Here is a 13,954-nt window from a genome sequence, read left to right as displayed (position 1 = left end):
AACCTGTGCTACAGAGTAAATTTTGGGTCAGCCTTGGATAGTGTGAGATCCTGCTTCAAAACAACAGCAAAAGATGAGCTGGAGGTGTAAGTCAGTAGACTGAGTGCTTGCTTACCATGCACAATGACCTGAGTTTAATCCCCAGCGGGTTATAAAACTGTGTGGTAGACCCTGCCTCTAATCCCAGTACTGGACAGCTACAGTCAAGAGGAGTAGACATACAAGTTCATACTTGGGTGCATAGTGAGATCTGGCTCAGAGTACATTAGACTCTGTCTCAAAAACAGGAAAATAATAACACCTTTGTCTGACATTCTGCTGCAAAGCATTCGCTAAGAAGCTGAAGAGAACAGTTTCTCAGGTCATTTGGATTCTCTTCCTTATCGTCTAGTGCTGCCATCTGCTGACCCTTCAGCATCCCACACTGCTTATACCAAAATAGCCCAGATCGGAGGTTACCCTTTTATTTGTTGTTATTATTATTATTATTTGATTACTTCTGGCATGATGAGTACACCATGTTTACATCATAGAAGAGACTTTCAAGAGTCCCTGGATTGAGTTTCCTTATGTTCACATCCGAAGGCGCTCTATCAGAGGCATTCTACCATGTGTAGCCAAGCCAGGTCCATACTCTGAGATTTCAGGTGCCCCCTCTTTCAAAACACTCTAAAACATGCCAGGCTAGTCACTTACAGGCCGTGAGTGACCTTTCTGCTCTGCATTTGCTTTATTTGGCAACTTCTGACTCTTTCTATGCCCCAGTAACTATGCTTCACTGGAAGGAGGCAGCTTGTTAAACTTCCTGGCAGTAACAGAACAGTTTCGACCATTTCTAACCAATAAAAGTTTAATGGAGCTTCAAAGTTAAGCCCTGTCTCATAAAGGCTCAAAGTACAGCATGCACACACACACACACACACACACACACACACACACACACACACACACACACACAGAGAGAGAGAGAGAGAGAGAGAGAGAGAGGCACACATGCACCCAGCATGCATGCACATGCACACGCATCACTCCATGTTATGTGACTGTAACATAACTTGTTTTCAGAGTCAGTTAATCTGAGTTTTGCTGTTTTCCCATGCTTGCTGTATAATTGTACAATAGAGGCCAAAATGACTTATGCAAAGAAAAGGCAAATATCATGTATTAGAATCATGAACTCTAAAAGTTTTAGGAAAGCAAATTCTGGACTTTTTGGGTTGCTTAAATCTCCCAAGAATTCTTTCAAAAAGATCACATGGTGTGGCCAATAATTTTCTCATAGAAATAATTTACCTTCTCGGTGAGTTCATGATAGACCTTTAAATTTTCTCACAGAAAGCAACTATTGTGAAGTCTTCATCACATCATTCCGCTTCCATTTCAGACCTATTGAATCATCTGCAGTGTGAGTTGGGGATGTATAATTGAGCATGCCCAAGGTGATCAACAGGTGTGTACCTTGGCCTGGATAAAGTTCCAAACACACTGGGTCAGGAAGGCTATGGTAGAAACTCCACCATGGCTGGACATCAGATTGCCTGTAGAGCTTTGTAAGAAGAAACACATGTACTCCACTCTGACCTGTAGTTGGAAGCTTTCCTCTGTCCCTCCTGGTTCCACTGGACCAGTTTCTCTCCTGCCTGCTGGTCCCCACAGCTGGTTATGAAATAATCATTCTGAGGCTTAATATTAATTATAATTGTTTGGCAAATGGCTCAGGCATATTATTGACTAGCTCTCACAACTAAATTAACATATTTATACTATTCTATATTTTACCACTAGGCTTGTGGCTTTTTTCTCACATCTCACTTCCCCAGCAGCTGCATGGCATCTTCTGACTCTACCTTCTTTCTCACCATAACTTTGTTTAGATTTTCCACCTGGTTGCATTCCTCCTGGCCATTGGTCAAACCAGCTTTATCCACCAACTGATAAAAGCAACACATATTCATAGCATATAGACGGACATCTCCTATCATCTCCCCTCTTCTGTCTAATTAAAAAGGAATACTTTAACATAGTAAAATCACATATAACAAAACAGTTTTCAAGCAAGAATTACAGTTACAATATTTAGTCTATTTGTATTTGGCAAAATGAAAGAAAATAGTCTATCATCTATTTTATCTTTTTGAGTCTAAAGGTTTTTGTTTGTTTTTGTTTTTGCTTTTGATTTCTAGGCAGGGTTTCTCTGTGGCTTTGGAGGCTGTCCTGGAACTAGCTCTTGTAGACCAGGCTAGTCACAAACTCACAGAAATAAGCATGCCATTGCCTCCTGAGTGCTGGTTTTAAAGGCATATACCACCACCACCACCAGGCTGAGTCTAAAGTTTTATAGCCAATTTATCTTTTATCATAACTATAATTGTAACTGTCTTCAACTCCATCAAACTGAATTGTCTTCAACTCCCCAGAAGGATATAATATTACCTAAGTAAACAGGAAGTACATTGTTAGCAAATTCCAAAGTCTAGAAATGACAGAGATACCTGACTGCCTCCACAGCCACCCAAAGCTCTTTTGTAATATTGGGGCATCCATCTTCAGCCTGTAGGCCTAGAGTGTCTGCCAGACTTCTTAGTGAAGCAGGAAATTTGAAACTGTCCTGCCTATATTGGCAGTTTGTCAGTCATTTTTCTCTGTGTCCTGCAGAATATCCGGCCAACTCATTTATGAAGCAGGAACCTTGAAGGACTATCCCATCTTGTTTTGGCAAGTTCAGTAGTCACTTTCCTGTGGGTCCTGCATGTCCAGTTTATACAGCATACAGTCAAGCAGTCCAGGCAAGAACAGTTTCTTGCCCAAATGACTAGTCTTTTCACATTGAAAGTGAACTCTATAAAGAGTTTCTTTGATGCCCATCATTCTCTTGAAGTAATCGGTGCTGCCAGGAGCAGACACATCTCATTGTTGAGAAAATTCTGTTCTTAAAACATTTTAAATGCTATATTCTGCATGTCTGTCAAGTATTTGATGGTTACCTATTCATCTAAAATATACCTCTATATATGTGGAAAGCCTAACATGTCTATAAGTTTGACTATTATAAATGAGAAGTAATTTGTATTTAACTATACATTACATTTTTAAATGAACTGCATAAATAATAACTTAAACAAGAATAGCAATATACACATACTATAAATGACCTTAAATTTGTATCAATAAATGAAAATCCATACCAATGTAAAGTATTCATTCCTTCCAGCCTCACACCATCCATGGGCTGGCATCAAGGTAGAGTAAGATGGATCAAAGCAACTAGTGCACAAGCCTCAGGGTGAGTCTTTGCCACCATTTAACATGGAGCAAGGAGTCAGGAATGGCCCATTTGACCAAGTGAACCCATGGAGGCTAATGGAGCAGGTGGTCGGAGCTGGTCTAGGTAAAGGGAAGGAAACTGTGGGATGGGGATCCTTTCTCTCCAGGATCCAAATGCAGGGCATCGAAAACGCACCCACAGACACAGAGGCTGGGAAGCCAATAGAGCTGGGGTCAGACCACATGGGTGCTACTTGTAGTGAGAAATCCATTTGCATCTGTTTAAAGGGTAACTAGGATTTTTCAGATATGAAAAAGGGGAAAATACTCTCACAAGTACAGGATATGTTAAATCTGGTTGTATAGTCCTTGGAAACCTGTGGACATGCTGCTTCAGGGTGCCTGACCCAGCTCCTCCCCCTTTCCTTTTAAGATGCCATGTGGGCAGATGAGACCCACTGTCTCTATCAGGCCAGATAGCCCAAGGTCATGAGCAGGATGAATACCCACACACGGTCCTTCACTGACTCAAATTCCCCTAAATGAAGCTCCCTAATGCTTCTTCAAAACAAGATTATCTGTATCAGAAATAAAAATAGTCTCTTGATTATTAATAATATCTTCTAAGGATTAAACATTTATTAAGCAAATTTCATGGTAGAATGTCATTTGATTTGTACATTGACTCCATGAGACTGATCTAATTGTTCACTAGTTGTGATAGAGTTTATTTTTCTACTCATATCTAGGAAACATAAGAAAGCTACACAACAGGGAAGCTGTGAGGCTTGAATTAGAATGGGTATATTCAGATCTAAGGGCTGCATTGCTTCTTTGTCATGCACGGTCAGGGCCACCTTGCTAACATCTTTTTACAGATACTGTGTTTTTGTTTGTTTGTTTGTAATTTAATTTTTATTTAAATTCAAAACATTCTTATTTTATATACTAATACCCATTGCCTCTCCTTCCCATCCTCCCACTCCCCTCACCATCTCCCCATCCCAACCCCCATCTACTCCTCAGAGAGGATGAGGCCTCCCATGAAGTTTCATCAAAATCTAACACCAATTGGAGCACAACTGAGGCCCTTCCCCTTGCATGTAGGATGAAAAAGTATCCCTGAATATGTTAATGGAATCCAAAAGCCAGTTCATGTACTAGGAAATAAATACTGGTTCTACTGCCAGCAGCCCCATAGTCTACCCTAGCTCCCCAACAGACACCCACATTCAGGAGACCTAGTTGGGTCTTATGCTGATTCCCAATCCATCAGTCTGACCTCAGTGAGCTTCCACTTGCTCAGGTCAGCTGTTTCTGTGAGTTTCTCCAACATGGTCTTGACTCCTTTGGTCATAACTCCTCCATCTCTACAGTTGGACTCCAGCAGTTTACCTCAGTGTTTAGCTGTGAATCTCTGCTTCTGCTTCCATCAGCTACTAGGTGAAGGCTCTATGATGATAAGGTAATCATTAATCTCATTATAGGGAAATGGCAGTTAAGGTAGCCTCTCCACTATTGCTTAGATTCTTATACTGTTTTAAATGTGTGTACAAACTTTCTTCCTGTCTTTGTTTGGCATGTGTCTTAAGATTATAACAATCATATTTTAGTGCTTTATTTTTTCTAGGTAATTATTGGTATAGACATAACTCTTTAGAAATTGAGATTATATGGCATTTGTAGACAAAGTATTTGTTTAAGCTTGATACCAGAGATGTGATCCTCAGCGATAAAGTCCTTCTTTGATGTTTGTCTTTGGTCATTGCAAAAGTCAGGATGATCCTCATTTGTCCTTCTTAGCACAGCTTGGTAAAACTATGTCCTACCAGGCTTGCCATGTTATAATAGTATAATTGGGCCTCATTCAGCACCCATACCCAAGCCTGTATTTAAGCAGAAGTAAGCTTTGCCAGGCACTTACTATAATGTAAGAGGACAACAGGATTAAAAATGCACGCAAGGTTTAATATAAGGATTAAGCACAGGACTCCATACCAATAATGGAATCAAATGGAAGGTAATAAATAGGGACAAGTCTGTAGTCATTCACAGGTAACAGAGCAGTGACCTTAAACTGTAGTTACTGACCTCCCTCTGTGTTGGGTCAAAAATTCCTGGTTTTTTGTTAGTCTCTGATCACTTTAACAATGGATAATTTTGTAAAACCCACATCCATCCCCATCATTTTATATCTTTTCTGTTGTAGACATTCTTCACTAGCTGGCCTTATTACAGCATCTTTAATTAAGAACCCCTGATTCATGTCAACCTCTTCTTTATTTTCCTTCTTTGCCCTAACACCGGTAAGGAAAGCAAATGCCTCACCTTTCTATTTCTTCTCTCTGATTTTCTCCATCCTTGCTCTTTCTTTAAGGTTCATGCACCCACAAAGCCTCATTTTGTCTAGAAATTATCTTTCTTTCCTCCTGTGAGAAACCCAGCCTCATAAAACACAGGGCCTTTAACCTTCTACCTGGCCATGTTGTTTTGTTTCTGTCAAGCAGCTACAGGCAACAAACATGCGTAATGAGAGGCAAGCAATAATGATTGTGTTGCATGTGTTTACTTACTCTAGTTGTCTTCAGATCTGTATGGGAGGCTGTGCTTTGGGGATGCCTGGTCTCTAGATAGCCAAGCTTTACTGCAATAAGCAAATTGTACACAGAGATTAACACTAATAGCTACAACGGGAAATTACATCAACTCTGCAATTAAGAGGAAAGTTTATATACACAAGGAGATGGAAGGCTTCTTCATGGAATCAGAATCACTTTCAGAAGTAGATGGCACTGACATCTTTAGGACAAATGCTGAGATAAAAATAATTTAGGCTTCTCTTGTCGGCATATTCTGTCCTTCTGGCATATGGGAGTATTTTACCACCAATATATTAGAATAATAGGAATAAGATATACACTAACATACAGCAATGTTTTGTGTTTTCTGCTTAATTCACACTTTTTAATTCTGCTTCTTATTCAAGGCCTAGCTACATGGTTAAAAGTAAGGCATATGCGAATAAGATTAGTTGTTTAACACTATGCCTAAATGCTTCACTAAGAAGCGACTGTTGGTTCTGTCAGTGATAATAACATATATAAGGAACAAACACTTTATTTTATCAGCTTCTTCTAAGGATTCTTTAAGTACATACCAAAGAAGTTACAGGTGTTGGCTGCAGGAACAGCTGCCACTAATTCTGGATCCTTAATTTTCTGTCCATTCTACTAAAAACACATGCCTCACTTTTGCTACTTGTAAGTCAGGAATATTTCCCATGTCTGGCTAACTGCAGAACCACAGTGAGTTCTAGATGAATCTTTCAAGCTATTGTTCACCCTATAGAGGAAAAATGGTATGAAAAAAAGGAATGTGATCCTACTGACTGTGGAAAGTGAAGATTTTCTTTGATTTGTCCATCTGTGCCCAGAACTTAGTTGTTGTTTCTGATTGAAGATCGACTTCTGTTGTATTGAGAATGTCTAGTTTCTAGACTTGCAAGATTGGCACTCAATGACTTTTAATCATGTCATTCAATCTCACAGTGTTCACCAACTTCCAACTAAATCTCTTTCAGTCAACACATATGTACATGACATTGCATTTCTTCACTTAACTGACTTCAACATTTGAGTCTAAGCTTCTTGGGGCAGGTGTCATATTGACTTGTGTAACTAGCACTCATTATCAGGTCCACCATCCTTGTATTTCAATGATACTTGAACATTGTACTGGAATTCAAGTTCCTTGCAGGAAGGGCAGTGCCAGTCTGTAGGGTAATATCTGCTTTAACCACCATGCTGGTTAAACATACATAGATGAATCTGAAGCTGTTTGTGCTGATCTAGACAGAGTCCCCAAAATTGTAGATTGTATAGTATTCAGTGAAGAAGAGCTCATTAGCACAACAGACCACCAAGCTAGATTAAACCTTTTGATCTTAATTTTTAAAGTAGTAACAGATGTCTATCATTTCATTTTCATAATTTAATAGTTATAAATAAAAATGTACTTCTTACTTTTAAAAATCCTGTTACTTCACTTTTTTCTGAGATAACAAAAAATGGTTTTTCTATGTCACTGATTTTCTATTACAATGAAAATACAGATTAATGAAAGGGCTTTTTACAAGATTTACCTAAAGCAAAGCAAATGTTGTAATATTAATGAACTGAAATATAGTGTGTGTGTGTGTGTGTGTGTGTGTGTGTGTGTGTGTTTGGGTCAGAAAAAAAAGTCTTTCCCCAAGGCAGGAAAGAATTCATATCTTAACTTGCATGTTGTTCCTCAGCACAGCTGTTAAGGGTTCTGGTGACTTCTACCATCAAAATCTTGCACCTCAAGGTTCTTCCCCCTACTGCATGATCCATAAGTATTATCCAGGATGTGGAGCCATTAATCTTCTTTCACATGCCATCTGGTAAAGACTAAAGCCACCTGTGGTCAAGAATTGAATAGTTCCAAAACTGGCAGTGAGAGGCAGCCTCCATTGAAGCCTCTGGACCGAATTTCTGGAAGGAACAAATGACTATCTAGGTATTATTATGCTCAAAAATAGGTCAAATTCCTATTCAAGCATTTTATGTGTCCACATTGTGCTACTATAACAGAATACCTGAGCTTAACTAATTTAAAAAGAACAGAACTTTCAGTTCATCTTCTGGGAATCTAAGAAATCTAAGAGCACTTGCTGAGGTCTATTTTTGCTGTTTTCTCACAAAGAAACCAAACAATGGCAAGAGAAAAAGAATAAAGAAAACTCACTATTTCATTAATGAACCCATCCTTGTGACCACTACACTATTCCATCCTTGAGTGTGGAGCTCTCCTGACCTAATCAGTTCTCACCTCTCTGTTCTGTTGCAGTGGAATCATGTTTCCATTACATGAATTCTGATGAGTTTTTCCTGGACTTTGAAAGCAAGACCAGATGTCCTGATCTAGATGTTATGTGCTTTTCATTTCACTCCATCCATGGAAGTGATAAAGCACATATGATATGTATGTATGTATGTATGTATGTATGTATGACAACAACCTGTAGTCTATGGTAACTCTAAAGTGGTTTTTATTTGTGAATACAAAGAGCACTGAGAATAGAAAAATCATGACCATATAAAGTGAATTGATTTGACATTTAGCTAATTTATTGATTTCAAACACTTGAAACAAGAAAATACAAACTAGGATGAATAAGATAGATAGAACTAGTCTGTGATCTATTTACAACTGTGAATAGTACTGTCTATAATGTTTCAAATTGTTTAAGCATGTTATTCTCCAATTTAGAGACACATGAACTCAACTAGTCTATTCTGTGACAGACAGAATAATGGCTTTGGCTCTGTCCATACCCCCATTCCCCAGAACCTGTGATTATATTACTTTACATGTATCCAGAGCTTTTTGGATATGATTCAGCTGATAACTTCAAGAAGAAGAAATTATTCTGGGTAATCCAGGTGGTTCTAACATAAGAGTCCTTCTGTGGGATAAGGATGTCTGAAGAACCAATCTACAGAGTGGCAGAGAGAAGTAAAACATGTAATACGATGGCCTTGAACCAAAAATAATGTGTAGCCTGTCGAAGCAGATGAAGACAACAGAGTGTTTCCTAGGCCTATGAGTCTTCCAGTGTTTCTATTTTAGCAACATGAGAATCATTACAGAAACCTTGCTTCTAGAAGTACAAGATAATAGATCAGTGCTATTTCAAGCAACTACCATTGTGGCAAGGTGTTGTTACAGAAGTCACAAGAAACCAATTTAGATATTATAATCAAGTTTTAGTCTCAGATGAAGATGTGGGAATAGGTTTTGAGGTGCTGGAAGGGCCTAGAAAAATGCAAATGCTAAAGTTATCACACTAATGACAAATTTTAAATGGCTGGATATCAAGAGGGTGCCAATGACAGAAAATTCCTAAGTTGTGCAAGAGGCATACATTAGATGAGTAAAGGGAATAGTAAAGTTTGCAATCTTTTCAAGTTTATAATTCCATAACAACATGTATACAACTATTTCTGAGACAAGGGGAAATTACTTGTTATTAGCAAGCATATTTAGTTAAATAAAATATAATCTGACCACCAAACAAATATTTGATGCCCTTTATTTGACTGTTGTTTATCAATGCCATATTTGCATTCTATTCTATCTGTTCTAAAACAAATCCAAGATGAATTCAGAAATACAGTAATATTGTACAATTTGGATTCCACAATTTGAACAAAAGTTTTCTTTAATTTTATTTTTAAAGAAATATGTGTAAACGATTTCATACAAAATATCAATTCATAAATCTTGGCTTCTTTCCTTTGCTTTTAACTTTTTAAATGTAAGCATATTAAGATATATTGTTATGCTCCTTATTAAATTCAGGGATTAAAAGTATATCTTTTAATCTGTATCACAGCTGCCCCATGTTCTGGGGGGGGCATCACAGAAAACAAGGCAGGAAGAACATAGAATGAGGAGGTTGGAGAGGAATGCTATGACATTGTGTCCTTGGAACATGACATAGTCGTTGAACTCAGAAAGTCATTGCTGCTGTAGTTACCTGTACAAGAGTAGACCATTGCCATTTCACCCTGCATTGGGTGGGGCTTGTGAGGTCTCAACCCCCCCAGAGAGAGTCTATGGGCAATTAATAGGTGCTACTGTGCAAAAGGCTGTCAGTTCCCCCAGTGATGTAACCACTGGTAAGTTCCCTTGTTCCAGCAACTAACCCCCACTCATGCTTATGAAAGGAAAGTCATTTAACTTCAGTGATACAGATAAACAGAAAAAATACAGAAAAAAGTATGAGGGGAGTTTGAGGGAAGAAGGAATATTTTGTGGACAGGAAATGAGAGACAGTAATGGGGGTGAAAATAACCAAAACTCAGTATTTCATGTATGAAATTATTAAATGATAAAATTTCCCAAAGTCCATCCAAGCTAGTTAATCCTGGTTTTCCACTATCATGCATACATTCACCACAGCCTTGCAGTGTATCAGGTGTTACAACCCAATTCTCTGGTTTAGTTTTGTTGTTTTTAAATTTTTGGAATTTTGATAATCATATTCAACTCATGACCTTGTCACTGAAATTGCTGATGTAAAGCAATGAACAGAGTTTACATAAATCTCAAGGGAAGATAATATTAACATCATTAATTATGACAGTGACATGAGACTAAGTTACTAACAACTATTGACTGAATTCTGGGAATAAATGGTTGAGTAAGGACATCCATGATACATTTATAAAGAGATTTCAAGTCACAAACTATATCTTGTAAGACTGGTGCTGCCAGAATTTTATTGCCCTTAATCTCATGAGCTAGCCATGTACTGGGCAGTAGCAGCAGACACTAGTAGAGTAATCACTATCTTCATAAAGTGTTTGTAAGGCTCAGAGACATTTTCTTTCTCATCTGTTCCTCATATCCATTTAGCGATTTACCAGTATGAACCTCATCAGGAATACACTAAACAATCTTACTTCCTATCCACTCTGTGTTTATAAAATCCATTTTCCATAATTTTATCTGAACACTGTTTATGTGTTGCTACTCCCCATTAAGGCTGTTGCTCTTCCAAGGCAAATTCTGGTCTTGTTTATCATGAAATGTCTTATTTGAAAATCAATATGATTACAGAAATAAATGAAGATTATAAAATGTTAGTTAGCATAATCTGATTATGCTGATGCATGTTTAGCACACTGTATGAATCAGTGTTCCTTATAGAAATGGCACCAATAGAATATGTGTACATTATATACATCCATGCTATCTACACCTGCTCATGCTATGACACTAAGTGCTTCATGGGTGAGCTGTGTCATACTAGGGAGTATGGGAACACAATAGGTGCATAATTCATGGAGGCAGTGTGCTTTAGCAGTCCCAATCTGGCCCAAAGACCTGGGGTTTCCTGGAGAGCCTCTGATCCTCATTCAAAACTGGCAGCATGGAAATGCTGGATCTGATGTCAGTGAAAGAATCTGGCATCACTGGAGTAAAGAGGAAGGGCCAACCTGACAACAGGAAAATATTCATCTGCCATGCCCCATTCTACTGAATGCCAGAAGGTGTTGCCTTGCTGACATTTACAGTGGGTTTTCCCACATCTTAAGGCAATCAGGACAATGTTTCAGAAGTTTCCTTCCTATTTATTATGTGACTCTAATTTGTGGCAAGTTGACATTAAAACCAGCCATAACATAAGCCTAGTTCCTGAAGACTGAATCTATATTTTTTTCTTCTTGATTCTGAATTTAAACAGAAGCAGATTCTGCTTCTTCTGTGACTCTCTATAAAAGACCTGTCAAGAACTGTGAAAATCTCAAGGCTACACTGTTATAGACCACTTATTTTGAGTAATACAGAGAAATTTAAACAAACAATTAACTAACAGATTTTAACTTTCTTATTTTTGCTAATTACATGTGATAAGACTATAGGCAATCAATATTTTAACTATATCCACACTAAGCAATAAATTAGCAAGGTTCTCACTGAACTCTATTTCCTTTCTGTTTATGAATATTTCCTCACCCAGCTTCTAGTTAAGATGTCACTGTGTTGATGCCTACTGGCTTGAATGATTATACTCTCGCTTATCAGACAAAAATAAATACATAAATAAAACCAAACCTCAACACATTGACTTTCTATAAGCAGTCACTGAACAAAAGCATGCATTTTTCAGTAATCATACTATAAAATCATAGTTATTGTTTTCTACTGACATCTTTCCTTCAGGTAAATTTATAACCATCATAAAGAAAATTAACAAAAAGTGCTATTATAATTTATGGTCTAATAGCCATTAAAACGCATCATAACAGGTTTATGTACAAGAGAACCTTGGTACATGATTTTTCAGAACACATTGATGCCAATTCATTTTCAGAATGGAGTTATCAATTACCAATAAAAACATATTTCATTTAATCACCCTATCTACAAATTGATGGTTTAGACAATGATGCAGAAATTTGCCAAGTGAGGAGAAAAACTAGAAAGTGAAGACCTTTATATAAATGTCTTTATTTCGCTGCAGCCTGGGAAAGAAGCTGTAGTTGCTAAGGGGAAAAATACATGAGACGGCACGTGTTTGGATGTGTAGCAAACCTCAACAATGCCAACTATTCAAATAACAACTTAGAAAGCATATTAAAAAGCAACAAAAAATGTTTTCCTCCTTTGCAAACTACCTAGACTACACTTTTTTCATAACAACAGGAGATGTGCTGCCAACCAGAAAGCAAGATCTGTTTCTTCTCCTTTGCATATGGGCTCTCTGTTGATGTGTAAAATATTTTGGGATACAAAGGAGAAGAGAGTCGAAATTACTAGGGTGCTTTTGTGGTGAGCAACATTTTTCCTCTCCTCACTTTTATCCTGACAAGCTTGTCACACCCTTGGCAGATACAAGGCAATCTTTCTTGAAACTGACTCATGGAGATGGTTAATCCGTGTAGAAGCAATATAGATCAAGTGATTTTGTTGTTGTTTTTAATTAATGAGTTAAACTGACATTTGGAATGTGTGAATGTACAAGCAGAGAGACCCTCTCCCTATAATCAAAAATTTAAAGACACTTAGAGTATGATGGAGGAGAATCCCAATTTGTTGAAAGAGGCCAAATTTTATAACCCAAATGTCATCAGTGTTTTATTTGTTTGTTTCAGAACATCAAATTAATTTGTTCTTTTTTGAAAAGATTTAATTTTCATTCCTAATTATGTGCATGTGTGGGGGAAGGGTTTTGTGCACATGAGTTCCGTGCTCACAGATGCCAGGAGAGGCACAAGATAACCTCAAGCTGGAAATACATCAGCCAGCAATGGGAGCCAGAAATGGAACAGCAGTCCTCCATAAGAGGTGCAAGTACTCTTAATCACTGAACCATCTCCCCTGCCCCCACAGATACATTTATGAAAGGGGGCAGGCAATACATTTCTTTGTGCACTGAGGGCCATGCATGTTCTTTATTGCTGTGCCATTGCTATTGCTCCTCTTTCCCCTCACATCTTCTCTCTTTTCCTTCTTAACACTTTGCATTCTGTGCTGCACCTCAAACTCTTCACTTACAGGGTGTACAAAAGCAGCTATAAGCTACAGCTTGTCCGATAGTGTCACTTGCCGATTACTGAATCAGCTCCATCAAATGTTTAAGCCTTGTCATGTCATCATAAATCTCTAGGTCTGCTAGGAACAGATGAAAGAAAAAAAAAGCAAGCATATAGTAGTATATTTCATATGGTATACTATCCATATGACACACTCATCAAAGGAAAGGCAATATACTATAAAATGATTAATAAATGTCCATCAACCAACTTCAGATTGGCAATCAGAGATTTAGAGGTGAACTATTTCAAGGAAGAGACCTGTAAAATGGGCCAAATCCAAGAAAAGTCTTGTTTGCCACTGGAGAATCATAGCCTTTTGCATGTTTTGAGCACTTAGAAGAGTGAAGAGAGCTAGATGAAGATAGTATTGGAGTTATAGTGACCAAGACTCTACAAGTCCCATGAAAACATTTGGCTTAATACTTCTAGGCCACAGGAAAAAACTGAGACATTTTAGTTAATATAGGGCATCAGGTGAACAACTGTAGGTTGTTAAAGGACCTCTTGGGTATCCAGACAGAGCTTGTGCATGTCTTTAACTCCGGCACTTGGGAAGCAGA

Source organism: Phodopus roborovskii, unplaced genomic scaffold (assembly GCF_943737965.1).
Source record: "Phodopus roborovskii unplaced genomic scaffold, PHOROB, whole genome shotgun sequence".
Taxonomy (NCBI): Eukaryota; Metazoa; Chordata; class Mammalia; order Rodentia; family Cricetidae; genus Phodopus; species Phodopus roborovskii.
The sequence above is the reverse complement of the archived record's forward strand: the minus strand, read 5'-3'. Positions refer to the sequence as shown.